The 27,734-nt window shown below is 42.8% G+C and overlaps 1 protein-coding gene across 1 annotated transcript in view; it reads right to left on the bottom strand.

Moving 5' to 3' along the window:
* DNMBP (dynamin binding protein) overlaps positions 1–27,734 on the bottom strand; it is a 123,351-nt gene that overhangs the window by 84,430 nt on the left and 11,187 nt on the right. The gene's annotated exons all lie outside the window — the stretch shown is intronic.

Raw genomic sequence — 27,734 nt, 5'->3', positions numbered from 1 at the left:
AAGCTTAAGATATAAATATTCTTAAAATGAAGCCAAGCTAAGCAAATAAGTTAGTACTTCCTATTTTATTTTTGAGACAGGGTCTCACTCCCATCGCCCAGGCTGGAGTGCAGTGGAGCAATCACGGCTCACTGCAGCCTCGACTTCCGGGGCTCAGGTGATCCTCCCAGCTCAGTCTCCCAAGAAGTTTGGGCTACAGGCATGTGCCACCATGTCCAGCTAATTTTTGTATTTTCACTAGAGGCAGGGTTTCACCATGTTGCCCAGGCTGGTCTCAAACTCCTGGGCTCAAGCAATCTGCCCACCTTGGCTTCCCAAAGTACTGGGATTACAGGCATGCTCCACTGTGCCTGGCCTCATATTTTAAAATATCAAAGTTATTTCTGATTTCTTTTTCCTTTTTTTTTTGCGGGAGGGACATGATCTCGCTCTGTCGCCCAGGCTGGAGTACAATGGTGTGATCATAGCTCACTGCAGCCTCCAGCTCCTGGGCTCAAGTGATCCTCCTACCTTAGCTTTCTGAGTAGCTAGAACTACAGGTGCGCACCACTGTGCCTGGCTTTTTTTTTTTTTTTTTTGAGATGAAACCTGGCTGTGTGTTCCACGCTGGAGTGCAGTGGCACAATCTCAGCTCACTGCCACTTCCGCCTCCTGGGTTCAAGTGATTCTCGAGGCTCAGCCTCCCAAGTAGGTGGGACTACAGGCATGCGCCACCATGCCCAGTTAATTTTTGTATTTTTAGTAGAGACGGGGTTTTGCCATGTTGGCCAGGCTCATCTCAAACTCCTGGCCTCAAGTGATCTGCCCACCTCAGCCTCCCAAAGTGCTGGGATTACAGGCATAAGACACCATGCCTACCCTTTTTTTTTTTTTTTGTAGAGATGATATCTCACTTTGTTACCTAGGCTAGTGTTGAACTCCTGGCTTCAGTGATCCTCCTGCTTCGGCCTCCCAAAGTGTTGGGATTCCAGGCACGAGACACCATACCTGGTCTAATTTAAAAATAATAATTTCCTCATATATTTTTCATTTGGCCCTCAAAGGAATTCAGGAATTACAAAAAAAAAAAAAAAACCTAGACCTCACAGTGATAGAAAAGATTCAAGTCAGCAAATGTAGGATTTTCAGAATGCCTGAAGAGGGCAGTAAGGAAATTAACATTTTTAAAGCACCAGACAACACGGTAATTTTAAAATACAACACTTTAAAAAGTAGAGATTTTAAATATGGCATTCCCCATAACGATCTTAAAGATTAGGATACTAAGGCTCAGTATAGTTAGAAAACATTGTTTGTCCAAGATCACAGCACTCACAGCAGCAGGGCCAGGACTCAAACCGAGGGCATTCTGGTTCCTACCTACTGAGAATATCTGCAAACAAATGTACCACAACCTGAAGAGTAACAGCAGGACCATGCCTCAAAGGCCTAGATGGAAAACCTATTGGGGGCTGGCGCAGTGGCTCGCACCTGTAATCCTAGCACTTTGGGAGGCCGAGGTGGGCAGATCACCTGAGGTCAGGAGGTTTGAGACCAGCCTGGACAACATGGTGAAACCCCGTCTCTACTAACAATACAAAAATCAGTCAGGCACAGTGGTGGGTGCCTATAATCCTAGCTACTTGGGAGGCTGAGGCAGGATAATCGCTTGAACCCGGGAGGCAGAGGTCGCAGTGAGCCGAGATCCGCCATTACATTCCAGCCTGGGCAACGAAGTAACACTCCGTCTCAGAAAAGGAAAAAGGAAAAGGAAAGGGAAAACCTATTGAATGGCTCATGTCTGTAATCCTAGCACTTTGGGAGACAGAGGCTGGAGGATCAATTGCAGTCAGGAGTTCAAGACCAGCCTGGGCAACACAGCAAGACTTCATCTCTATTTTATTTTTTTAAAAAGTTAGAAAAGTAAAAATCTGTAAGAAAGGAAGAAAGGACTATGTAGATGGCACCTCCAGATGAGATTTAGCATCCTATGCCAGATCAAGTATGTGTTCTCAGTTCATAGAAGTCAGTGGCCCAACCCCGGAGAGTATCCTTGTACTGTTACGGTGTCTGTGCTGTAATAGGACGATGTGTCCACTACCTTGATGCATGTGGCTGGGGAACATAAGTATGTACTGAAGCAGCAGAAAGACAGGACATAAGTAGTGGACATCTATCCACCTGTAGATAATCAGCCTTGATGATAGCTACATTTCTCCCTAGGTCTCTTAAAGGAACAGCTGAAGATCACCAGAGTACCCAGGCCTGAAATCTATTTTTCTTTTCTTTTCTTTTCTTTTTAGAGATGGCGTCTTGCTCTGTTGCCCAGGCTGGAGTGCAATCATAGCTCACTGCAGCCTTGAACTCCTGGGCTCAAGTGATCCTCCTGCCTCAGCCTCCCAAGTACAAGTCTATTTTTCTTTAATCAGCTCAAGTACTTATTTGGTCTTGGTAGAGATGAATGAGGACTCTAACTTCCATCTCACACAAAACCATCATCACATTAAAAAGCATGAAGTGCCTAATTACACAAAAAAAAAAGATGGTGGTAGCTCTGTTAATTTTATTTATTTATGAGACCGGTTCTTATTCTGAGGCCCAGGCTGGAGTGCAGTGGCTCACTGCAGCCTTGATATCCCGGGCTCAAGCAATCTTCCCACCTCAGCCTCCTGGGTACCTATAGCTACAGGTATGCATAACCATGCCCAGATGATATTTTTGTATTTTTTTGTAGAGACAGGGTTTTACTATGTTGCCCAGGCTGGTCTCAAACTCCTGGGCCACCCACCTTGACCTCCCAAAGTGCTAGGGTTACAGGCAGAAGCCACCATACCTGACGTCTGTTAATTTACAATCCAGCCAGGTGCGGTGGCTCACGCCTGTAATCCCAGCACTTTGGGGAGGCCAATGCGGGCGGATCACCTGAGGTTGGGAGTTTGAGACCAGCCTGACCAACATGGAGAAACCCCGTCTCTACTAAAAATACAAAGTTAGCCGGACGTGGTGGCGTATGCCTGTAATCCCAGCTACTCCGGAGGCTGAGGCAGGAGAATCACTTGAACCCAGGAGGTGGAAGTGCAGTGAGCCAAAATCGCACTATTGCACTCCAGCCGGGGCAACAAGAGCAAAACTACGTCTCAAAAAAAAAATTATATCCAAGAAAACACTGAAGTGGATAAACATATTAGGCATATAATAAATCACTGAGTATATTCATATGGTGTACCTAGAAGATGTTAATAAATCATGCTACACAATCAAACATTACCTATTTAATTTGTACTGTCAAGCAAAGGTAGGTTATCTTTGTGTTACTTATTACAGACTTTGTCTATAAGATGACTTGAGTCCACAGTGGAAAAAAGAAGTGGTAAGTGGGTATTTCCCACAGATGCTACTCACACATTTTCTCTAAGTATTACCAAAAAAAAATCTAATTATAATTACATGCTGAGGAGGCAGCATATATGAATGTAAAGCACTAGGCTTCTGGAGTCAGAGAGACCCAGGTCCATAGCCCAGCTCCACTATTTATTAGCGATTTCACCTTGGACATCTTACTTAAACTCTCTGGGCTTCAGTTTCCTCATCCAGAAAAAATGGAGATAATCATACTTTCATAATAATAATCAAGACTATTAAAGTTATAATAGTGCCTAACATTCATTGAGTACTTCCTAGGTACATGCATTGTATCATGTACTTCCCTGAGTCCTCACAAGGACCCTATCATATGTTATTGGTTCCATTTGGCAGGTGGGGACACGGGATCAGAGAGATGATAGCTGTCCAAGGTCACATAGTAAGTCAGAGGTGTAATGGGAAACCAAATCTGTCTGTCTCCAAAGCCTTAACCAGTACGCTAACAGTGTGAAGGCACCTAGGTCAGGGCTGGTATAGTAGCTGCTCAATAAACGTTAGTCATTATTACAATGCATCATTTCCATAATCAACTGCAAGCTCAAATTTGTGTCACTGCTATAGCATTTCCAGAGAATGTGCTATTTCAAACATATAAACACTACAGAGCTTACCATTTCAACATGTCAAAACCTGGTTAACTTTGATTGTTTAAAAATAGACACACTCCAGACTTCCCTGACTTTTTTATTAGAAGACCTTGAGCATGATTTACTCTTTGGCTGATGGGTCCAAGTTCATTATTAAGACTACACATTACTGTACTAAGCTGTGATACACAATACCAGCACTGTCTATCTTTTAGGCCTTTCTCTTTCAATGTCAGCCTACCCTCTGCTCTCCTCAGTCAACTTTTCCACCCCCTTGCTACATTGCTGCTTATGATCTGCTACAGAGGGGAGACCACACACACACTACCAAAATTATACATAGTTCCCAGATAAATAAAAGTAAACAAGCTCTAAATGCGAGGCTAACAAACTCTGCTGTGGTGGGAAAGGACACGTGTTCATGGTAGAGTTTTTCAACAGTTATTTTTATGTGCACTGAGGCCCCTTTCTTACTTTCTGGCTGTCTTCCAGAGGACTGAAGTTGCCAGATGTCAGATTTCCACATAAGGGTGGTGTCCTAAGTATTTTTTTTTTAAAAAAACACATAATGTCTTGCAAACTTCTTAGCCATCTAGATGGTTATATGTTATTAAAACAATTCCTTAACCTTGGGCCAATGTAGATACTATTTTTCTTCTTATACCACATTTTCTCAAATTTCATCTATCAGACTAAATGTATCTAATTATCTAAAATATCAAGTAAAGAATTAGCATAAGCCCCACATGATTACTTAGAGAACTACCCTATTACACAAAGGGAGTAACACTTGTAATCTGAAAGAGTTAAAGCTTCTCCCAGAGAACCTTTCACTCTACCAGAAAATGACTCAGAAGCAGAGGAGAATCTGGCTCAATAAATACTTTTACTGACTGACCTCCTACTCCACTGGAATGAGTGCGTAATCGCTGAGGAGCACACACCCCAGAAGGGTACTGAAGTCACGGCCTCGCTAAATGACATGATTCATGTGTGAGACCCAAAAGTATGTATAATATGATGAATCTCGTCTGTCTTCTCTGCCCTGTATACACTATGAAAAGCAGCTACTCTTATTCATGCCAGAGCCATTTTAGAAGTCTGAGCATATATTTTGAAACAATCATAAATGGCTTCTATAAGCTGTTCCACCAACTCCAGATGGAAGTAAAAAGAACTGCAGAGGAAATCAGAACACAGATGGGCTTGAGAGAACACCGAGGAAATTACTGCCTAGATGGCATGATTTCAGGGACAGCAGGAAAATTTGCTATGAAAACACCATCTTCTTCCCTTTCTGGTGAATGCCTGTCTTTCCACCTTTAGAGAATCATTCTCATTTGAAATATAAATATCTTTGGAAAGAAAATTCTACAAACCCTTTTAGAATGTAAACTCTGTAAAGGAAGATATTTGTTTTGTTTACTGGTCTACAGCTGTGCCTGGCACATAAAATATTCTCAGATTTTTGGTGAACAAATGATTTGTTGAAGTTTGGGAAAATATATGAAACTATTTTTTTATTCTTATCTTTTAAAAACGTTTTTCCAATAATCCAACCTGTCACAATATATGAAACTATTCATATCAAAATCTCAAGTTCTACTTATCTACAACTACATCTCTTCCCTACAAATAGTTTTACCTTCCAGCTTGTCTATCTATGTATGGCACTGGCAACAGTGCCATAGAAATGTCATAAAACTCTTCCAGGTCAAGCATTAGTACCTTGGACTTCTTCATCCTCTATGGCAGATGGTACACTAAGAACAATAGCTACTGTATGATTATCCACCAAGTATCAGACACTGATCTAGGAGCTTAAATCCTCACGACTCTGCAGGGTAGACAGCAAGTCTCCAAAGCCAGGGTGCCTGGGTTCAAAACCCAGCACCACAACTCAGCAATTTACTCAATCTCTTTAGCTGACAAATAGCTAAACCAGAACTCAAATTCAGGCCTGTTCGATTCCCATGACCACGTTCTTTTATGGCAAACATCACTTTTCTTAAACCTCATTGGTTCTTCCTTCAACATCCTCTAGACTTCCATTTTTCTGTTTCTCCAACATTTTACCATGAAAATTTTCAAACAGCGAGGTTGAAAGAATTTTACACCCACCACCTAGATTCTAGTATTAACATCTTACTGCAGTTACTTTACCACATATTATCTATCCCTTTATTCATTTATCAATTTGTGTTATTTTTTGGATGCATTTCAAATATATATATATTTTTTATTTTGATGCACTTCAAAATAAACCACAAACATTTCCCACCAAACTTCGACATACATATCTTAACTAGAGTCCAATATTTTGTTTACAGTTTTTGTTGTTGTTGGTTTTTTTCTTTTTTGAGACAGGGTCTCTGTCACCTAGGCTAAAGTGTAGTGGCGTGATCTTGGCTCACTCCAACCTCTGCCTCCCAGGCTCAGGTGATCCTCCCACCTCAGCCTCCTGAATATCTGGGATTACAGGCGTGTACTACCACACCTGGCTAATTTCTTTGTAGAGGTGAGGTTTTGCCATGTTGCCCAGGCTCGTCTTGAACTCCTCGACTCAGGTGCTCTGCCGTCCTCGGCCTCCCAAAGTGCTGGGATTATAGGTGTGAGCCACCATGCCCAGCCAACAGTTTTTTGTTTTGTTTTGTTTTTTTAAGTATCTTTTTCTTCTCCCTACTGGCCAAGGAATTACAAATTCCTACTGGCCAAGGAATTACAAATTAAAATACAAGGAATTACAAATTAAATACAAATTAAATACAATTAAATACAAATTAAATTAAATACAAATTAAATACAATTAAATAAAATTAAATACAAATGTAATTACAAATTAAAATACAAAACAAAATACAATACAAATTCCTACTGGCCAAGGAATTACAAATTAAAATACAAGGAATTTTAACAGAATTGCAGCTCTGTTCTCCCCACTAAAATAGCAGTAAACCTGATTAATCTTTCTAAAATGTCAATTCTTATATATAACACAGTTGGATAAGAATTTACACGTCTTCCTATTTTCTATAATTCATACATTCAACAAATATTTATCAAGCCAAATGGCATCAACCAAAGCCCTATGCAAACTAAAAATTTGGCGTGACTGGGTAAATGAATCATTTGATGACCCTTTACCCAACACTCTAAGTATTTACTCTCTAATCCTGTTGGTGGCAGACAGTAGCATTTAGAGTCTCCTCTATTGTCCTAAGCAATTCAACTCCTATTACCAAGTATCTACCCAACTGGGAAAAAAATAAAGCCTGAGCACTAATCTCAAAAGGAGACACTCATTCAGTCTTACCCATTCATTGGGGGGAGGGGGAAAGACTCAAATCTGCAGTGATTTTTTTTGTGCCTCAAGCATATTTTAACACTTTTTATGGACTAAAGCCTTTGGCAGTTACCTATTAATCCAGCTTTGCTCCAATGATGTGTCCAGGAACCTTCCAGGTATTGTATGGGAGATAAATTACAGTCCCTGCACCCAAGAAGCTTAGTTTAGTCCCCACCAATTCCCAAAACATGTTCTGAGGACACTAATCTTTGTGCTCCAAAATACAAGAGCTCCACGATCACGATAAATTCCAGGAAGGCTATAGACCACATTTCCTTCTTAGAGTAGCATAAAAAAAATTTGTATATTAAAGACTGAGACAATTTAGCAAGAATCCTTTTCAATCCGGCATTTCTAAATGTGTCTGGCCACAGCACGCCGTTTTCAGGCCCCACTTCAGATTTGTGTAACCTTGTCCCACCCTGCTTGTCATTCATAAATAGTACTCCAGGCAGTCTCATCCAAATGAAATGTCTCAGCTCCCATAAGGCACTTCCTGCTCAGAACTTGTTTTTTGGTTTACTGCTGTTTATTTCTTCCACGGTCAGTCCCATATATTTAAGAACTTTCCACATCTGGAGTACTTCCTCCAAATGATGCCACCTCTCCTGCTCAGGTCCACTCATTTGCCATGTCTTAAGTCCTGCGACCTTTGCCCTTACATCATCCATCTTGCAGATTTGTGAGACATCGAAATTGATACGTAAAAGTTAAAACCCATAAGAGTAAATGTATCAGTGAAAACATATTCAGAAATAAAATAAAATTAACAATGTAGGGCCAGGTGCGGTTACTCATGCCTGTAATCTCAGCACTTTGGGAGGCCAAAGCAGGGCAGATCATCTGAGGTCAGGAGTTCAAGACACCAGCCTGGCCAGCGTGGCAAAACCCCATCTCTACTGAGAATACAAAAAAATTAGCCAAGTGTAGTGATGCATGCCTACAATCCCAGCTACTCAAGAGGCTGAGGCAGCAGAATCGTTTGAACCCAGAAGACGGGGGTTGCAGTGAGCCAAGATTGTGCCACTGCATTCCAGCCTGGGCAACAGAGTAAGACTCTGTCTCCGAAAAAAAAAAAAAAAAATTACAATATGTATCACTGTAAAGTGCTACAACACAGAAGAGCCTTGAAGACATTAAGCTGAGGCTGGCCTCAGTGGCTCATGCCTGTAATCTCAGCACTCTGGGAAACCAAGAGGGGAGGATCATCACTTGAGCCCAGGAGGGCAACACAGTGAGACCCTAACTCTACAAAAAATTAAAATTGAAAAAACACATTAGCTAGGCACAGGGGCAGGTGCCTCATAGTCTCAGCTATTTGGGAAGCTGGGGTGGGAGGCTTGCTTGAGCCCAAGAGATTGAGGCTGTGATTGTGCCACTGCATTCTAGCCTGAGCCGCAGAGTGAGACCCTGTCTTTGAAAAAAAAAGATATTAAGCTAAGTGAAATCTGCCAGACACAAAAGGACAAATACTGCATGAATAAGGTACGCAGAGTGGTCAAGTTCATAGAGATTAAAAGCTGAATGGTGGTTGCCAGGGGGTAGGGGCGATAAGAGGAGATAGGGAGTTAGTATTTAATGGGTACAGCGTTTCAGTTTAGGAAGATAAAAAAAAGTTCTGGACATGAATGGTAGTAATGGTTGCAAAGTAATGTGAATTACTTAATGCCACAAAACTGTACACTTAAAAATGGTTAAAATGGTAAATTTTATGGTATGTACACTTACCACAAAAAAAAAAAAAAAATTTTAGGTATGTCATAAAATGTGAATGCGAAAGAAGGACTGGAGGACTCAGTAATGTTTATTTTTTGAGATGGAGTCTAGCTCTGTTGCCCAGACTGGAGTGTAGTGGCTTGATCTTGGCTTACTGCAACGTCCACCTCCTGGGCTCAAGCAACTCTCATGCCTCAGCCTCCTGAGTAGCTGGGATTATAGGTATGCGCCACCACACCCAGCTAATTTTTGTATTTCTAGTAAAGATGGGGTTTCACCTTTTTGGCCAGGCTGGTCTGGAACTCCTGGCCTCAAGTGATCTGCCCGCCTTGGCCCCTCAAAGAGCTGGGACTACAGATGTGAGCCACCATGCCTGGCCAGCAATTTATTAAGCAACATATCTTTTTTTTTTTTTTTTTTTTTTTTTTTTTTTTTTTGAGGCGGAGTCTCGCTCTGTCTCCCGGACTGGAGTGCAGTGGCCGGATCTCAGCTCACTGCAAGCTCCGCCTCCCGGGTTTACGCCATTCTCCTGCCTCAGCCTCCCGAGTAGCGGGACTACAGGCGCCCGCCACCTCGCCCAGCTAGTTTTTGTATTTTTAGTAGAGACGGGGTTTCACCGTGTTAGCCAGGATGGTCTCGATCTCCTGCCCGTGATCCACCCGTCTCGGCCTCCCAAAGTGCTGGGATTACAGGCTTGAGCCACCGCGCCCGGCCAACATATCTTCAAGTCTGGACAAACTTCATTAAAAATCTCCTGAGATCACAAACTATAAACTTTTACCCTGATAGACACTGATACCAAACAGTTTAATAAGTAATTTCTAATGTGGCCTTTGGAATCAAGGTCTGAATTTGGCACAGATTGAGGATACTGAAAATCTGCCCTTTCAGGTCTGCCCCAGCCTGCCCTGTGTTCCCAGAAGCTGGCACACCAGAATTGAACAGGACCTCCCCTATCTCTGGCTTTCAGTTGGGTTCAGCCAATGGATGGCACTGGTAGGAGGTCTGAAGGCAAAGGGACAGTGAGGTTGTGATATTTACTCCCCTGGCTCTCTCCCTGCTGGGCTGTGAGTTGGCTGCATTGTTCTATTAAACGCCACAGCTACCATATGAAGACCTCAGAACAGCTTTCTCTTGCGTCAGGTAACCATCCCTTCCCCCGCCCCTTCAGAAGCAGGGTGGCTCTCCAGCTAGCCTTGACATATAGTACAATCCTTCGTTATTTTTCCTAAGCTTCTCCATTCTGCTTTAAGTTGGACCTCTTCCAATTACCCAATTTGAGTGTGCCTTCTGTTTTCTGCTGGGCCCGAGTGATACATGCCCAAAAGGATGATTTGGATTTATGAAACAACACGGGGATGGGCTGGGCGCAGTGGCTCACACCTATAATCCCAGCACTTTGGGAGGCCGAGGAGAGTGGATTGCTTGAGCCCAGGAGCTCGAGACCAGCCTGGGCAACAGGGTGAAACCTTGTCTCTACAAAAATACAAAAATTAGCTGGGTGTGGTAGTGCACGCCTGTAGTCCCAGCTACTGGGGAGGCTGAGGTGGGAGGATAACTTGAGCCCAGGAAGTTGAGGCTGCAGTGAGCCTAGATCGTGCTACTGCAATCCAGCCTGGGCAACAGAGTGAGACCCTGTCTCAAAAACAAAATAAAAATAAAAAATAAAATAAAATAAAGAATTCAGCAAAGTGTATAGAAAACTATAAAAATAGGTCCCTAAATCCACCATTCTAAACCCAGGTGAGAGATAAGCACTGGAGACATACATTTTGAAGGCTTAAAAAAATTTAGAAAAATATTAATGCCTGGGTTCCCTGTACTCCTCCAAATGAGTCGGTATATTCCTTCAAAAAGCACTGGTGAGGCTGGGCACGGTGGCTCACGTCTGTAATCCCAGCACTTTGGGAGGCCAAGACAGGCAGATCCCTTGGGCCTAGGAATTCGAGTCCAGACTGGGCAACATGGCAAAACCCTGTCTCTACAAAAATATAAAAATCAGCTGGACGCGGTGGTGAACACCTATGGTCGCAGCTACTCAGGGCGGGGAGTATGGGGGAGCAGCTCTGCGGTGGCATTGCTTGAACCTGGAAAGTGCAGGCTGCAGCAAGCTGAGATTGCACTATTGCACTCCAGCCTGGGCAACAGAGCGAGACCCTGACTTAAAAAAAAAAAAAAAAGCACTGGTGATGCCTTCTACGTATTTCCTAATATTGCCAATCCATAATATGAATTCAATTCTGGGGTCCCAGAACACAATTTCTGAAGGGGTTTCCTTAACTGAAAGACAGAAGACAGCTGTCTCTCCTTTCTTGCTTACTCTACCAGGGGAGACTGCCTACCTGGGAAGAGATGGGAAAGAGATTCCCTTTCTGTAGGGGCTGTCCAGCGGAAGTTCCTTCAAAAGAATACTCTTCCATGAGTATCCTTATGTTTTGGAACTGCTTTCCAGAAAACATTACCTTTTGGGAATGAAAAGTCCCAGCAATGAGAAGGAATATCTAACCTTAAAAGCAACTGCACATCTGTCTTGTCCTTGACAATACAAGAGTTCATACAAGACAATATGAAAGCTAAATGAGCAATTTTTTCCCTTCGCATAAAAGGACGAGAGGTGTCAGAAAAATGAAGTCTAAATCTACTTCAGGAAGGAAGGAAACGAGAGGAGCTAGGAAAACAGCACTTCCTCCCACGGTTTATGTCGCTGGAGTTCACTCTGGACAGAAGGTCAGCAGTCACAGCCAGGTTCCTCGGAGATTCCTCAGATAACTAGCAACAGATGAGGGAAAAACAGGACCCCCCTCTCGGCCACGGCATACCCACATGGTTGAGAAGCACGGCCTGGGCCATCTGCTCTTCCACAGCGGCCTCCTACCCTGCGTGCTCCCAGGACCGCAGCACTGACTAACCACACGACTCTGGTTCCACAGGTTACAGAATGTCGAACTGGAAGAACAAATGAAAACCCTGCACTGGCTTAGGTGAGCTGACCAGAGAAACTAGGGTAGGAAAGTAAAGGAATCTGCTGTCCTATACTGTCTGAAACTATACTGTAACACTTTGCTGATTTCAAACAAGTTGGAAGGCAACAACTCCAGATGGAACAGGATACACGTCCGAGTTTCCACCAATCGTGGAAGGCCGCCTCAGTCCTTCTCAGGATTTAAACTGAGCAACCCTTGTCTAAACCACCCAAACACGTCTGTAATTTTTTGTTGTTGTTGTTTTACAAAAGACAGAATTTAAAATAAGAAAGCTTCAGGATTGACTGTCACAGGACGGTAGTTTTAACTAATTTACAGTTTCTACACCACCCATATTAAACTGCTGTTTTCCTCCCCTTTTTAGCTCTTTTTTTTAAAAAAATTGCTTCTATATCTCTACATCAGTTCTGTCTTTTTAATGGAACTGCACTGGTGGAGGGAGGTCCCAAGATTAATATTTCAGGACCTACAAAGTTTGAGGAAATATACATTCAAGAAATATTTTCAAATGGGTTAACCTAGGAGTTCCTAAGTATCCTCTCAGATTCACATTTCTTAAATCATGCATGAATCTCAATTATGGGTGGAAATGTAAGAACCACTGACTCATAACTAAATAAACTGGACATGTCAGAGCTAAGTAGCTGAGTAACATATTAAAATTAACAGCTCCACTAAGCTGTAGATACAATATACATGATAGCAGTTGCAGACCTGCAGATTAAGGTAAAACTATAAAGTGAAACTTTAGGGTGTGGCTATAGATAACAAAGAACACAATAAACATGTAAAAACAGGCAGTTTTTAAGACAGTTTCCAGGAGACACTAAGAAAATTTATTAACCCAGTGTTCCAAGTTATGAGGACAAATGTTAGTGAGATCTGCAAGGCAGGCATCTTGTTTCTTTCTCTTATCCGTTTCAAGCATAAACATGTGTTTCTGCCACAGAAGATTTAAAAAGACATGAGGAATTTCTCTACCTTTCAACCTATTTTTGTTTTTATGTAAGGTCTCACTCTGTTGCCCAGGCTAGAGTGCAGTGATGATCACGGCTCACTGCAGCCTTGACCTCCCAGGCTAAAGTGATCCTCCCACTTTAGTCCCACCAGTAGTTGGAACTACAGGCATGTGCCACCACACCCAGATAATTAGTTTACAAATTTTTTTCTTTTTTTTTTGTACAGACAGGATTTTGCCATGTTGCCCAGGCTGGTCTTGAACTCATGAGTTCCAGCAATCCTCCAGCCTCAGCTTCTCAAAGTGCTGGGATTACAAGCATGAGCCACTGTGCCTGGTCTCAACCTATTTTAAGGTATAAAATATTCTTGATATTTTAGAAGAAGGAATCAGGAAAGGAATTCAGAAAACAAGATTCTGGGGAAGAAAAATTGGGAGGAAACAAACTGTCCAATTGGAGTTAAAAATAGCTAACATCATTAGCAGGGTAGGTGATTTTAGATCATTTTAAGGAGTACCAACGTTTGAGCTCCATGGAAAACCAGGGACGAGCAGCTTTACACAAACAACAAAAACTGCAGTATTACTTGCCTTTTATAGAAACCACAGCCACTATACTTGAAAATAAAATGTATACATGAAATCTTCTGATAGTTTCAAGATGAACCAGAGAATATGCCACAACACAGCAAACCCAATAAATGGCTGATTCTTTAGATGGTGTCAAAAGAATTCAATGTCCTTCTTTTTTTGAGTCAGGGTCTCGCTTAGCCACCCAGGGGAGACTGCCTACCTGGGAAGAGCTGGGAAAGGGGTTCCCTTTTTGTAGGGGCTGTCAGGCGGAGGTTCCTTCAAAAGAATATGCTTCCACGAGCATCTTTATGTCTTGGAACTAAACTCTCCAGTCAACATTACCTTTTGGGAATGAAAATCCATTTAAAAAATCTCAAATCCCAACAATGAGAAGGAATACCTAACCTTAAAAGCGACTGCACATTTCTCTTGTCCTTGACAATACAAGAGCTCATACAAGACAATGTGAAGGCTAAATGAATAATTTCTTCTCTTTGCATAAAAGGATGAGCGGTGTCAGAAAGTGAAGTCTGGAGTGCAGTGACACAATCTGGCTCACTATCACCTCTGCCTCCGGCGCTCAAGTGATCCTCCTGCCTCAGCCTCCCATGTAGCTGGGACCACAGGCATCCACCACCACGCCTGGCTAATTTTTTATATTTTTTGTAGAGACAGGTTTCATCACGTTGGCCAGGCGGGTCTCGAACTCTTGAGCTCAAGCAATCTGCCTGCCTTGGCCTCTTGAAGTGCTGGAATTACAGGTGTGAGCCACTGCGCCTGGCCTCTCAATGTTCTAGATATTCAAGCCTTTTTTCCTTCTCTAAGACACATAGGATACACACCTTTCTTCTCCATTCAAGAAAGCGAATGTGAAAGTTCATGAGTAAAGCTAATGCTATTTCATGGAAAATCTTGACCCACATTAATTATTAAAGTTCTGAAACTAAAATATTAGTTCTTAGCCAGGCTCGGTGGTATATGCCTATAATTCCCCATCTCTGAAAAAAAAATTGAGTTCGGAGACTAACAACATTTCCGTGATATGTTCTGGTAAAGGACAGCTGCCCCCACAAAAGCAAGGGAGAATTTATTTGGTGGGAAATGTGCCAGAATGATTCCAATTACTTTAAGCTGAATTTTGAAAAAGAGAAAAGAAAAAGTACAAAGCCCCAGATATAAAACTGCAAGGCGTGAGCCGACATCGTGCCACTGCACTCCAGTCTGGGTGACAGAGCGAGACTCCGTCTCAAAAAAAAAAAAACAAAAAAAAAACTGCAAGGCAGGATAATATTTAACGAAGAAAAAGGAAAACAGGCCGGCGCGGTGGCTCAAGCCTGTAATCCCAGCACTTTGGAGGCCGAGACGGGCGGATCACGAGGTCAGGAGATCGAGACCATCCTGGCTAACACGGTGAAACCCCGTCTCTACTAAAAAAATACAAAAATTAGCCGGGCGAGATGGCGGGCGCCTGTAGTCCCAGCTACTCGGGAGGCTGAGGCGAGAGAATGGCGTAAACCCGGGAGGCGGAGCTTGCAGTGAGCTGAGATCCGGCCACTGCACTCCAGCCTGGGCGACAGAGCGAAACTCCGTCTCAAAAAAAAAAAAAAAAAAAAAAAAAAAAAAAAGAAAAAGGAAAACAAACTGCAAGTGAGCTTGAAACAACACTCAGAGGTTAGATATCCATACAGTACATCAAGGCCCAGAGTATGAGCAACAAAGTGAGCCTGAAATTATAATACAACAAACTAAAAACAGTCTATGACTCTTGAGGTATGTTAGAACTCATCCCAAAATTCAACAGTAGGAAGGTTCACTTCATGTAAAAGAAATCTCTAAGGCCAGGCACGTGGCTCACACCTATAATCCCAGCACTTTGGGAGGACGAGTCAGGTGGGTCACGAGGTCAGGAGATCAAGACCACCCTGGCTAACATGGTGAAACCCCGCCTCTACTAAAAATACAAAAAAAATTAGCCAGGTGTGGTGGCGGGTGCCTGTAATCCCAGCTACTCGGGAGGCTGAGGCAGGAGAATGGTGTGAACCTGGGAGGCAGTGCTTGCAGTGAGCTGAGATGCACCACTGCACTCCAGCCTGGGCGACAGAGCGAGACTCCGTCTCAAAAAAAAAAAAAAGAAATCTCTAACAAGAGATGGGGGGCAATAATATGATATATAAAGAAAATAAGACCAGGCATCATGGCTCATGCTTGTAATCCCACCATTCTGGGAGGCCAAGGCAAGAGGATCGCTTGAGGCTAGGATCTAGAGACCAGCCTGGGCAACACAGTGAGATCTCATCTCCACAATAAATAAATACGAAAAAGAAAATAATACATCTAAATAAAAACCATGAATCTGGGGATAAAACATTACAAAGAGTAGCTGGGATAAGATGAAGGGAGAGGCTGGGTGCAGTGGTTCATGCCTGTAATCCTAGCACTTTGGGAGTCCAAGGCAGGTGGATCACCTGAGGTCAGGAGTTCGAGACCAGCATGGCCAACATGGCGAAACCCTGTCTCTACTAAAAACATAAAAATTAGCGGGGCATGATGGTGCGCACCTGTAGTCCCAGCTACTTGGAAGGCTGAGGCAGGAGGATCACTTGAACCCAGGGGAGGTGCAGGTTGCAGTGAGCTAAGATCATGCCACTACACTCCTGCCTTGGCAACAGAGTACGACCCTGTGTCAAAAAAAAAGATGAAAAGAGAAAGGAACAGGTGGGAGATTTATATTACAGACTGCTATGAGAGAGAACAGAGAAGATATTTTAATAATATTACAAAATTGATACAAAAACTAACCGTAGTATATGGTAGTTGATATAAACTGGACTACTAACTTCCTAACAATTAGCAAATGCATATGATCACAGGTCAATTAATTAACTATGTCCTAGAGACTCCACAGACTTTTGCGGGGCCATCTAGGCAGCTAGCATGTCTGATCATTGGAATTCCTGCTCAGAGGAACTATTTCCCCTGAGGGAAATAGTTCACAACTTCACTCCAGTTCTGCAGCGTTTTGTTTCGCTTAAAAAAAAAAAAAAATTTGAATAGTTCTTGAATTTTATTTTATCAAATGCTTTTCCTGCATCCAATGAGAATTTTATCAAATGCTTTTCCTGCATCCAATGAGATGACCGTTTTTCCCCTTTATTCTGATGTCATAAATTTCAACGTTAAATCAACCTTGCATTCCTGGGATAAATTCTACTTGCTTATGATGTATTATCCTCTTTATAGACTTCAATTTTCAGTTTGGTACTTTTTTGTTACAGATTCTTACACCTATGCTCTCAAGGGTTATTAATCTATAACTCTCTTTTCTTTAAATGTCCTTGTCAGAGTTGCATATAAGGGTTAGTCTTGCTCTGTTCGTGCCTGGCCCACTGGGTACAGGAAAGGAAGAAGGGCTCCAGTGACACCTAAAATTAAGTTTTCCAATAGCCAGGTAGAGGGGAGCTTAGAACAGGTAATTAGATAAGTAAATATCTAACGTCTTTACATCGTAGTGTTATGAATTAGAATTCATACTAGCAACACTGAAACAAGACAAAGATCACTGCATCATTTAACCACTCATAATTCACAATTTGTCCCCACTCCTCTAGCAATATCTTGATATGCCTGACAATTTTTTTGGGGGGGGGGACAGAGTCTTGCTCTGTCACCCAGGCTGGAGTGCAGTAGTTTCGATCTCGGCTCACTGCAACCGCTGCCTCCTGGGTTCAAGTGACTCTCCTGCCTCAGTCTCCCAAATATCTGGGGTCACAGGTGCCCACCACCCCACCCGGCTAATTTTTGTATTTTTAGTAGACATGGGGTTTTACCATGTTGGTCAGGCTGGTCTCAAACTCCTGATCTCAAGTGATTCGTCCGCCTCGGACTTCCTGAGCAGGCGCGAGCCACTGCACCCAGCCAACTTTTAGCCCTTTCTATACCCATGTCCATTCACCTCTATATTCAAACGTTTTTCAGCTACTTCTTATCCTTATAATATACACTCTAGTTGACTGAACTGCTGTTCAATAATCTTTACTCTCTTGTAGGAATTATATCTTTACAAGACGTGTAATTATATGTGTATAATAATGTACATCATTATATATCATTAATAGTATACAAATACAGAATTACATATTCATACCCTTTACTGTGTAACTATGCAGTGCCTTCCACTACAGGCAGAGTATGTTTCCCTGTCACATTTTGGCGAGACGTGGAGATGGCATAAGCACAGGCTTTCAGCCATTATTTTATGGTTTGGCCTGTCCTCTGGTGCTCCTGTAATCTGCCATTAGAAGACATGTCCTGAAAGCCCCTGGCTCTTTAGCCTGGGCCCCAGAATGAAGACAAGAAAAAACAGACTTGAGGCCGGGCGCGGTGGCTCACGCCTGTAATCCCAGCACTTCGGGAGGCGGAGGCAGGTGGATCACCTGAGGTCAGGAATTCGAGACCAGCCTGGCCAACGAACGTGGTGAAACCCCGTCTCTACTAAAAATACAAAAATCAGCTGGGTGGGGTGGTGGGCACCTGTGACCCCAGATATTTGGGAGACAGGCAGGAGGATCACTTGAACCTGGGAGGCAGAGGTTGCAGTGAGCCGAGATCACTGCACTCCAGCCTGGGCAACAAAAGCAAAACTGTCTCAAAAAAAAAAAAAAAAAAGAAAAAGAAAAAACGGACTTGAACTAAAATGGAAGACTATAGGATTCAACCTAGTCAAGCTCAGAACAGCTAAACTGCTATGTACCCCAGTCTTCTATTAGACCCACACATAACTCTTATCATCTGAGTTAACTATTATCTTTTGGATCCATCCCTGTTTCCTGTATGTCCTACAGGGCAGGGATTCTTTTTGTCTATTTTATTCACACACACACACACACACACACACACACATATATATATATATCTTTTTCCAGGTGAAGGCAAAGATATTCTAAGGAACATCATTCTGGTTGTTTCTCTTCATATCATTTTTTAAAAACAAGTTTATTGAGACATAATTCACATACTATACAATTCACCCACTTAAAATGTACAATGAGTTTTTAGCATATTCAGAGTTGTATGACCATATCACTATCAATTTTAGAACTTCAACACCTCATAAAGAATTGTTTTTTTTTTTTTTGAGATGAAGTCTCACTCTGTTGCCCAAGCTAGAGTGTAGTGGCGCGATCTTGGCTCACTGCAACCTCCGCCTCCCGGGTTCAAGTGATTCTCCTGCCTCAGCCTCCTGAGTAGCTGGGACAACAGGCACATGCCACCATGCCCAACTGATTTTTGCATTTTTAGTAGAGACAGAGTTTCACTATGTTGGCCAGGGTGGTCTCGAACTCCTGACCTCATGATCCACCCACCTCAGCCTCCCAGAGTGCTGGGATTACAGGCGTGAGCCACTGCAGCCAGTCTGAGAAATTTTATACTCACTAGCAGTCACTTCTCATTTCCCCACAACATCCCCTCTCCTCTCCAGCCCTAGGCAAACACTAATCTACTTTCTCTCTATATAGATTTGCCTATTTGGGACATTTCATGTAAATGGAATCATACAATATGTGGTCTTTTGTGATTGGCTTCTTAGCACAATGTTTTCAAGGTCTTCATATCATTTTAAAATAGAAATATGATCAGCTTAAAGCATACGTAAATTAAGCTGGGAGCAGTGGCACATGCCTGTAATCTCACCACTTTGGGAGGCTGAGAGGGGCAGATGGCTTGAGCTCAGGAGTTCAAGACCAGCCTGGGCAACATATTGAGACCCCATCTCTAAAACAAAAAATCCGAAAATTGGGCGGGTGAGGTGGCATGTGCTTATTGTCTGAGCTACTTGGGAGGCTAAAGTGGGCGGACTGCTTGAGTCCAGGAAGTTGAAGCTGCAGCGAGCTCAGATCACACCACTGCACTCCAGCCTGGGTGACAGAGCAATATCCTGTGTCAAAAACAAAACAAAATAAAACGTTATAGTTAAGAGCACAGACTATAGTATAGAGCCAGACTGCCGAGATCTATATGCCAGCTCCATCCCTTATTACAGCAAGTGCTTAACTTTTTTTTTTTTTTTTTTTTTTTTTTTTTTGAGGAGGAGTCTCGCTCTGTCGCCCGGACTGGAGTGCAGTGGCCAGATCTCAGCTCACTGCAAGCTCCGCCTCCCGGGTTTACGCCATTCTCCTGCCTCAGCCTCCCAAGTAGCTGGGACTACAGGCGCCCGCCACCTTGCCCGGCTAGTTTTTGTATTTTTAGTAGAGACGGGGTTTCACCGTGTTCGCCAGGATGGTCTCGATCTCCTGACCTCGTGATCCGCCCGTCTCGGCCTCCCAAAGTGCTGGGATTACAGGCTTGAGCCACCGCGCCCGGCCGTGCTTAACTTTTTATTAGAACAATTACTTAATTACTTACTTGCTTCTTTGGAGCAAGTTACTTCTCTGTGTCTTAACTTTCTTATCTGTAAAATGGGTTTAATAATAGAACCTGACTGGGTAAGGTGGCTGACGCCTGTAATCCCAGCACTCTGGGAGGCCGAGACGGGCGGATCGCGAGGTCAGGAGGTCGAGACCATCCCGCTAACACGGTGAAACCCCGTCTCTACTAAAAATACAAAAACTAGCCGGGTGAGGTGGCCGGCGCCTGTAATCCCAGCACTCTGGGAGGCTGAGGCAGGTAGATTGCTTGAGTCTACGAGTTTCAAGATCAGCCTGGGCAACATGGCGAAATCTCATCTCTACAAAAAACACAAAAATTAGCTGGGCATGGTGGCATGCAACTGCAGCCCCAGCTAGTCAGGAGGCTGAAGTGGGAGGATCACTTGAGCCCAGGAGGTCAAGGCTGCAGTGAGTGGTGACTGCACCCTCTAATCTGGGCTACAGAGCAAGATCCTGATTCAACATAAAAATAAAAATAAAGACTCAACATAAAAATAAAACCTGCTCATAGGGTTGTAATGAAATTAATATATCTAAAGCACGAAAAATAGTACCTCACAAATAGTAAGCATTACACAAGTGTCAGCTATTATCATTATCTGCATTAAAGAGAGGGGAATTGTGGATAGACACTCCCAAAACCTTTTTCATAGCATGGGGATGTATTTTGGTATTTGTTTGAAAACGAATGTCGGCCGGGCGCGGTGGCTCAAGCCTGTAATCCCAGCACTTTGGGAGGCCGAGACGGGCGGATCGCGAGGTCAGGAGGTCGAGACCATCCCGGCTAACACGGTGAAACCCCGTCTCTACTAAAAATACAAAAACTAGCCGGGTGAGGTGGCCGGCGCCTGTAGTCCCAGCTACTCGGGAGGCTGAGGCAGGAGAATGGCGTAAACCCGGGAGGCGGAGCTTGCAGTGAGCTGAGATCTGGCCACTGCACTCCAGTCCGGGCGACAGAGCGAGACTCTGCCTCAAAAAAAAAAGAAAACGAATGTCTCAGGAATGGAAAATGAGCACTGACTGCTACTAGGTATGAGGTTTCTTTTGGGGGTAATGAAAATGCTCTGGAATTAGTGGTGAATGGGTGTACAACTTTGTGGATATACTAAAAACCACTGAATTATATACTTTAAAAAGGTGAATTTTATGGTATGTGAATTGTATCTCAATTTTTAAAAGTAAAGTGCCTCTCCTCTTTCTGAAATCTCCATACTTCACACAGAATAGTGAAGGCAGGCCAGGCTTGTTGGCTCATATCTGTAATCCCAGCATTTTGGGAGGCCAGGGGGTTGGATCACTTGAGGCCAGGAGTTCAAGACCAGTCTGGGCAATATAGTGAGACTGTCTCTACAAAAATTTATAGAAAATTAGCTGGGCGTGGTGGTGTGCACCTGTAGTAATAGCTACTTGGGAGGCTCAGGTGGGAAGGATCGCTTAAGACTGAGAGATTTGAGGCTGCAGTGAGCTATGATCGTGCCACTGCATTCCAGCCTGGGCAACAGAGCAAGACCCTGTCTTTTAAAAAAAAACTGTGAAGGTAGAAAAAAAAAACAGAGAAGGCATACACGAATACTCTGCCTTGAAAAAAGCTAGAAATTTAAATAGCTTCCCTATTCTGCCACCCACACCCGCCTCCCCTCCCCTACAAAGTTTTTCCTATACTTCATGTTTTAATAGATATTTTAAACTTGTGTTTTATGCCTGTTATAGGACGGGCATGAAGGGTAGGTAACAAACACAGTGTTTGATTAAGTGAACTTTCACTGGGTGGGTGATGTCACACAAAAGAGCAAATTTAAAAACAGAAGTCATATTTGCTACTACATTGTATTAAGTAATAACTACATAACAGTTAAGAGCCCAGACTCCAGTCAGAGAGAATTTAGTTTCAATTTCTGGCTCTGCCATTTATCAAGCTATGTGACCTTGGGCAAGTTACTTAAACCCCTCTAAACTTTAGTTTCCTCATCTGTAATGGAAGATAACAACCGTAATTTATTTCATACGGTGTATACGGATTAAATTTGATCTGGCAAATGGTACATACAGAACTCAGTAAATGTCAGCAATGAGAACAGTGATGACAACAGCAGGTGATGACGATGATGACCATCATCACCCAGGCAGAGGGGAACATAAATAATAGGGATGAGGCAGCAGGCTCCGGGCAGGGCCAGCTTCTCAAAACTGCTGCTGTCTTCTTGAGAGGAAGGGGGAGTAACGTGACTCTGTGGTTACTGGTCACAAGGACAATGCAATTGACGTGCCCCTCTACTCTAAGCTCTAAATGAGCTGTGTCTTCACAGCAGACCCACAAGGATTTGGCAGAAGTGTATAAACGAGATCCCTGCATCTGGGTCCAAGAAAGCTTTTGCCAAATGCCTTCCAGAAACAGAAGAGGGATATGAAATCAATTTACTGACTCTTCTAAAACATATCCTGTACTTCTAGGAAAAACATTGGCATTACTGTTAAATCCTTTAAACACATCAAACTATGATTCTCACCATCTTTTCTTTGGGGCTCCTGCAATCCCTTCCTAAATGGCTGCCTACCAGTCTTATCTGCCTTTGTCCTATTTTCCACACCCAACTAGGATTATCTTCTTAAAACTGGTTTTGTTTGTTTGTTTAAAGAGACAGTCTTGCTGTGTTGCCCAGGCTGGACTCAAACTCCTACTCAAGTGATCCTCCAGCCTCAGTCTCCCAAGTAGCTGGGCATGCGCCAATGTGCCCAGCCTGAAAACAAATTTTTTTTTGGAGACAGTCTCACTCTGTTGCCTAGACTGGGTGCAATGACAGCTCACTGCAGCCTTGACCTCCCAAGGTCAGTCTTAAGCAATCCTCCCATCTCAGCCTCCCAAGTAGCTGGGACAACAGACATGTACCACCACGCTCAGCTAATTTTTGTATTTTTTGTAGAGATGGATTTCCCTGTGTTGCCCTGGCTGGTCTCTTCCTGGGCACAAGCCATCCATCCACCGTAGCCTCCTGAAGTGCTGAGATTACAGGCATGATCACGGCACCTGGCCAAAACCAAAATCTTATCCATCTTTACTGCTTGAAGTTCCTCTAAGGCTCCCCATCCATCACTTGTAGGAAGTGTCTAAAACTTGTGTGCAGATCATACAAAACTTGTCATGAGCTAGTCCCTGCACACAAGTTTGACCTCATTTCTTGACACCCTCTACCTACCATATACACTAAGCTCTAGCCTCACCAAAATACTGGCAGGGGAATCTAGGAAAAAGACATCCAATTTTGTTTAAGTCATGACCAAAGAGGCTTGTTGGGGGCATTTCATGGGGTGAGCTTTGAAGTGCTGGTGGGCCAGAGCGGTTGCAGATATGTGACTCGGAGCACCTGTGTCTTATGATGGACAGAAATAAAAGTGAACACACAGAGAGACAGACTATTCTATAAAAATGTGAAAAACTTAATCTGGAAGAGCAACTATATAAACACCGTCTGACTGTCTTTGTGTTTTGGGGCCAGTGGCTGTTGCCACAATAATAAGCACGTCTGTCTTCAAGAAGGGACAGTGGAGTCACCCAGGTGCTGCCACATGTCAGGCACAGTGGGCATTGATCTACAATGGGCAGTTCTCTGCAAGGCCACGTGAACACATTATTACAGTACAATTACATTTACAGACTGCTTTTCAAATACTTATCTCCTGTATGTATTATTGATACCTGTGAACACTTGTGAACATGAAGTGCTAGTTTTACTGTCAGCTGATCACTGCAGGGAAAACAATCAGTAAACTAGCAAATCACCTCTGATTAACACTTACTGTGAATAATAATTATATTTTAATTTTTAAACATTTGGAATCATAAGAAGAGAATATTCACCAAGCCTGAATCCCACCTATGGTATACAAGAATAAAGTTTGAACATATTGGTAAAATTCAACCCAAAGGCTGGGGGCGGTGGTTCACGCCTGTAATCCCAGAACTTTGGGAGGCCGAGACAGATGGATCACCTGAGGTCAGAAGTTTGAGACCAGCCTGGCCAAAATGGTGAAACCCTGTCTCTACTAAAAATAAAAAATTGGCCAGGCATGGTGGCACCCACCTGTAATCCCAGCTAGTCAGGAGGCTGAGACATGAGGATCACTTGAAACCGGGAGGCTGAGGTTGCAGTGAGCCAAAATTGCACCACTGCAATCCAGCCTGGGTGACAAAGTGAGACTCCAACTAAATTTTTAAAAAAAATTCAACTCAAAAGATTTTCATAACTTACTGTTTTTAATGTCTTTAATCAAAGCAAAATCCTTACTTAAAATAACCAGCTAGTAAAATACTAATAAAAGTATTAAGTAGGGTTATAATAAATTTATTGAATGTCTTTCTTTTTCTAGTTTAGATTTTCAGTCTTGACTTATTAACCGTTTGACTTTAAATGAAAATACTGACATTGAGATACTTTATTCTTATACCCTTCAAATCACTAAATAAACCCAAACACAGCTGCATACTTCAACAATTTTCATTCTTTTCACTTTAATACTGGCTCACTACCCGGCAGAACTATCACAGCTGACTAGCAGGTCAAGGCAGCAAAACTAAAAGAAAAATACAACAAAACTGGATTTCTTCGTGTCCACAGCAGTGCAGATATTGTAATTACTGAACAACATCTAGACACTGGTAGCAAAAAGAACAAGTAATTAAAACTATGGGCTTGCAAAACATATGGATGAGCGTTATGTTCCACAGCCCATATAGCTGCTCAAAAATACGGGACGCTAACAGGCACTAACAAAGTCTGGTTTTAATATAAACTCATCCTCCTCTTCCCTGACCCTCTAGGGATTCTCAGACGTTTCCCGATAAGCAGATCTAAACTGTAAGACAATAATATCCCAAGGAGTTTCTGGCACTGAGCCCCAGAAATCCTTAAAGCAACAAGCACTGTCTAAAAGAAGAAAACTAGGGTACTTATTTTCTTAACGATTTTCTCCCCTAACTCTAGGGAACATGAAAATGCCTTTCCACATAGCAGTTGTAAAATTCCTTCTGAAGCAGAATGTTTTCCACTAGAGATGGCCTGCTGTTGATAATGTCATTCCCTGACACCTGGAACATTTTGAAAGACTCCTCAGAAATGACCTTGGGGCCAGACCAAACTACGAGGTCCAGTGAATCCCTTCTATTTATGGAGGCCTGAATAACTTGGAACCTCCTGCAGTGACCAACAGATTAAAGGGTAAGTTAACTCACTACAGAGACAACAGCAAAGTTATATCAGACACCTTAAAAAGTCCAGAATGTGGGAAATTCTAGAGAATATACAATCAGTTTCTTCAACAAATAAATTGCAAGCAAAAAATTTAAATTTAAAAAAGGAGGCCAGGTGCAGTGGTTCACGCCTGTAATCCCAGCACTTTGGAAGGCTGAGGCAGGCAGATCACTTGAGCTCAGGAGTTCGAGACCAGCCTGGGCAACATGGCAAAATCATGTCTCTATTCTGGGCATGGTGGCTCACAGTCATAATTCAAGCTACTTGTGAGGGTGGGGCACAAGAATCGCTTGAATTCAGGAAGCAAAGGCTGCAGTGAGCTGAGATCATGCCACTGCACTCTAGCCTGGGCAACAAAGTGAGACTCCATCTCAAAAAAAAAAAAAAAAGCGGACGTGGTGGCTCACACCTGTAATCCCAGCACTTTGGGAGGCCAACGTGGGTGAATCACGAGGTCAGGAGATCGAGACCATCCTGCCTAACACAGTGAAACCCTATCTCTACTAAAAATACAAAAAATTAGCCGGGTGTGGTGGCGCACGCCTGTATTCCCAGCTACTCGGGAGGCTGAGGTAGGAGAATCGTTTGAACCCGGGAGTCAGAGGTTGCAATGAGCCATGATCGTGCCACTGCACTCCAGCCTGGCGACTGCACTCCAGCCTGGCAACAGAGCAAGACTCCGTCTCAAAAAAAAAAAAAAAAAAAAAGGAAAACCATAAATTAAAAGCCATTTAAGAAACACATTAGCGGCCGGGTGCAGTGGCTCAAGCCTGTAATCCCAACATTTTGGGAGGCCGAGGTGGCGGATTGCCTGAACTCAGGAGTTCAAAACCACCCTGGGCAACATGGTGAAACCCCATCTCTACTACACTACAAAAATTAGCTGAGTATAGTGGCACACACCTGTAATGCCAGCTACTTAGGAGGCTGACGTGGGAGAATCGCTTGAGCCCGGGAGGCGAAGGTTGCAGTAAGCCAAGATCACACCACTGCACTCCAGCTTGGATGACAGAGTGAGACTCCGTCTCAAAACGTCTCAAAAAAAAAAAAAAAAAGAAACACGTTAACTAAATACATGTACTTTTCTTGAACCCTGATTCAAACAAATAAATTGTTCAAGGAAAAATGAGGTAAGTGGGAAATTGTGAACACTGACTAGACTCTTGATTATATTAAGGAATTACTGCTGTCTTAGGGAGTGACAATAATGGTATTGTTGTCATATGTAAATAAAAGGGAATCCTTTTTTTTTTTTAAGTCATTAGAACCAAAAGATCTATAAAATGGCAAAGGGAGATGGAATATAGAAACCAAGTCAGCTTTCTAGATTTTAAATTGAGTGTTGAATACATGGACATCAGATGTATTATTCTTTATTCATTTTTGTACATTTTAAATCCTACTTTATTATGAAAAGGATTGAAAAATCAAAGAATGCTACCTGGATGATTTGAGAGTTTTCCCCTTTCTGAGGTGCCACGTGGTTTCTGTCTGCAGCTGTCAGTGCAGAATCCAGAGAGGGGCTCCCTGAGCAGTTCCAGCTCCAGACAGAATCCTCCCTTCCTTCCACAGCTAACCGAGTGCTGGTGAGTTAGTCTCGCATACCCTGAAAAAGGACAACCTCAGTAACTGCTGGACTGTACAAGTCACTCACTGTCTTCAGGCACTCGTTTACCTGGAGCCCACTATGGCAAGATGGTTAAGATCACGGGCTTTGGAGGTAAACAGACATGAGTTTGAATTCTAATTCTATCACGTAACAGTGGTATAACTTTAGGGCAAGTTTCTTATAATCCGTACCTTAGTTTCTCCATCTATAAAATGAAGATTCTAACAGTACCTTCCTCATAAAATCATTTTATGATTAAATGACAATGCATTTAGTATGGTAGCTAGCTAAAATATGAGCTGCTGTTTTTACATTATTGTTGTTGTTACACACAATAGTCCCCACCTTATCCATGGTTTCACTTTCCACAGTTTCAGTTACCTACGGTCAACTGCGGTCTGAAAATAGGTGAGTACAGTACTAAGACATTTTGATAGCAAAAGAGCCCACATTCACATAGCTTTTATTACAATAGAGTGTTATAAGTATTCCATTTTGTTATTGTTGTTAATCTCTTACTGCGCCTAATTTATAAATTAAACTTGACCGCAGGCATGTGTGCATAGGAAAATACATAGTATATATAGGGTTGGTGCTATCCACAGTTTCAAGCATTTACTGGAGGTCTTGGAATGTATCCCCTGTGCATAAGCAGGGACTACTTTATATAAGTGGATTTGGGCCAGACTTGAGGGCTAGGCAGGCAGCAGAGTTTAAAATTTACTGGGGGAGGTGGTAGGCACTGGTAAGTGTCAGGCAGTAGAATAATAAACGAAAGTGGTATTTCAGGAATATGAGCCAAGCAATGGCCTCTACAGGATAGACTGGGTGTGTGACACTGGCCTCAAAGACACCATTATGTTGTATTTGTGGCAGCTTTTTTTTTTT

This window comes from Trachypithecus francoisi, unplaced genomic scaffold (assembly GCF_009764315.1).
Source record: "Trachypithecus francoisi isolate TF-2019V2 unplaced genomic scaffold, Tfra_2.0 Contig01579, whole genome shotgun sequence".
Taxonomy (NCBI): domain Eukaryota; kingdom Metazoa; phylum Chordata; class Mammalia; order Primates; family Cercopithecidae; genus Trachypithecus; species Trachypithecus francoisi.
The sequence above is the reverse complement of the archived record's forward strand: the minus strand, read 5'-3'. Positions and strand labels throughout refer to the sequence as shown.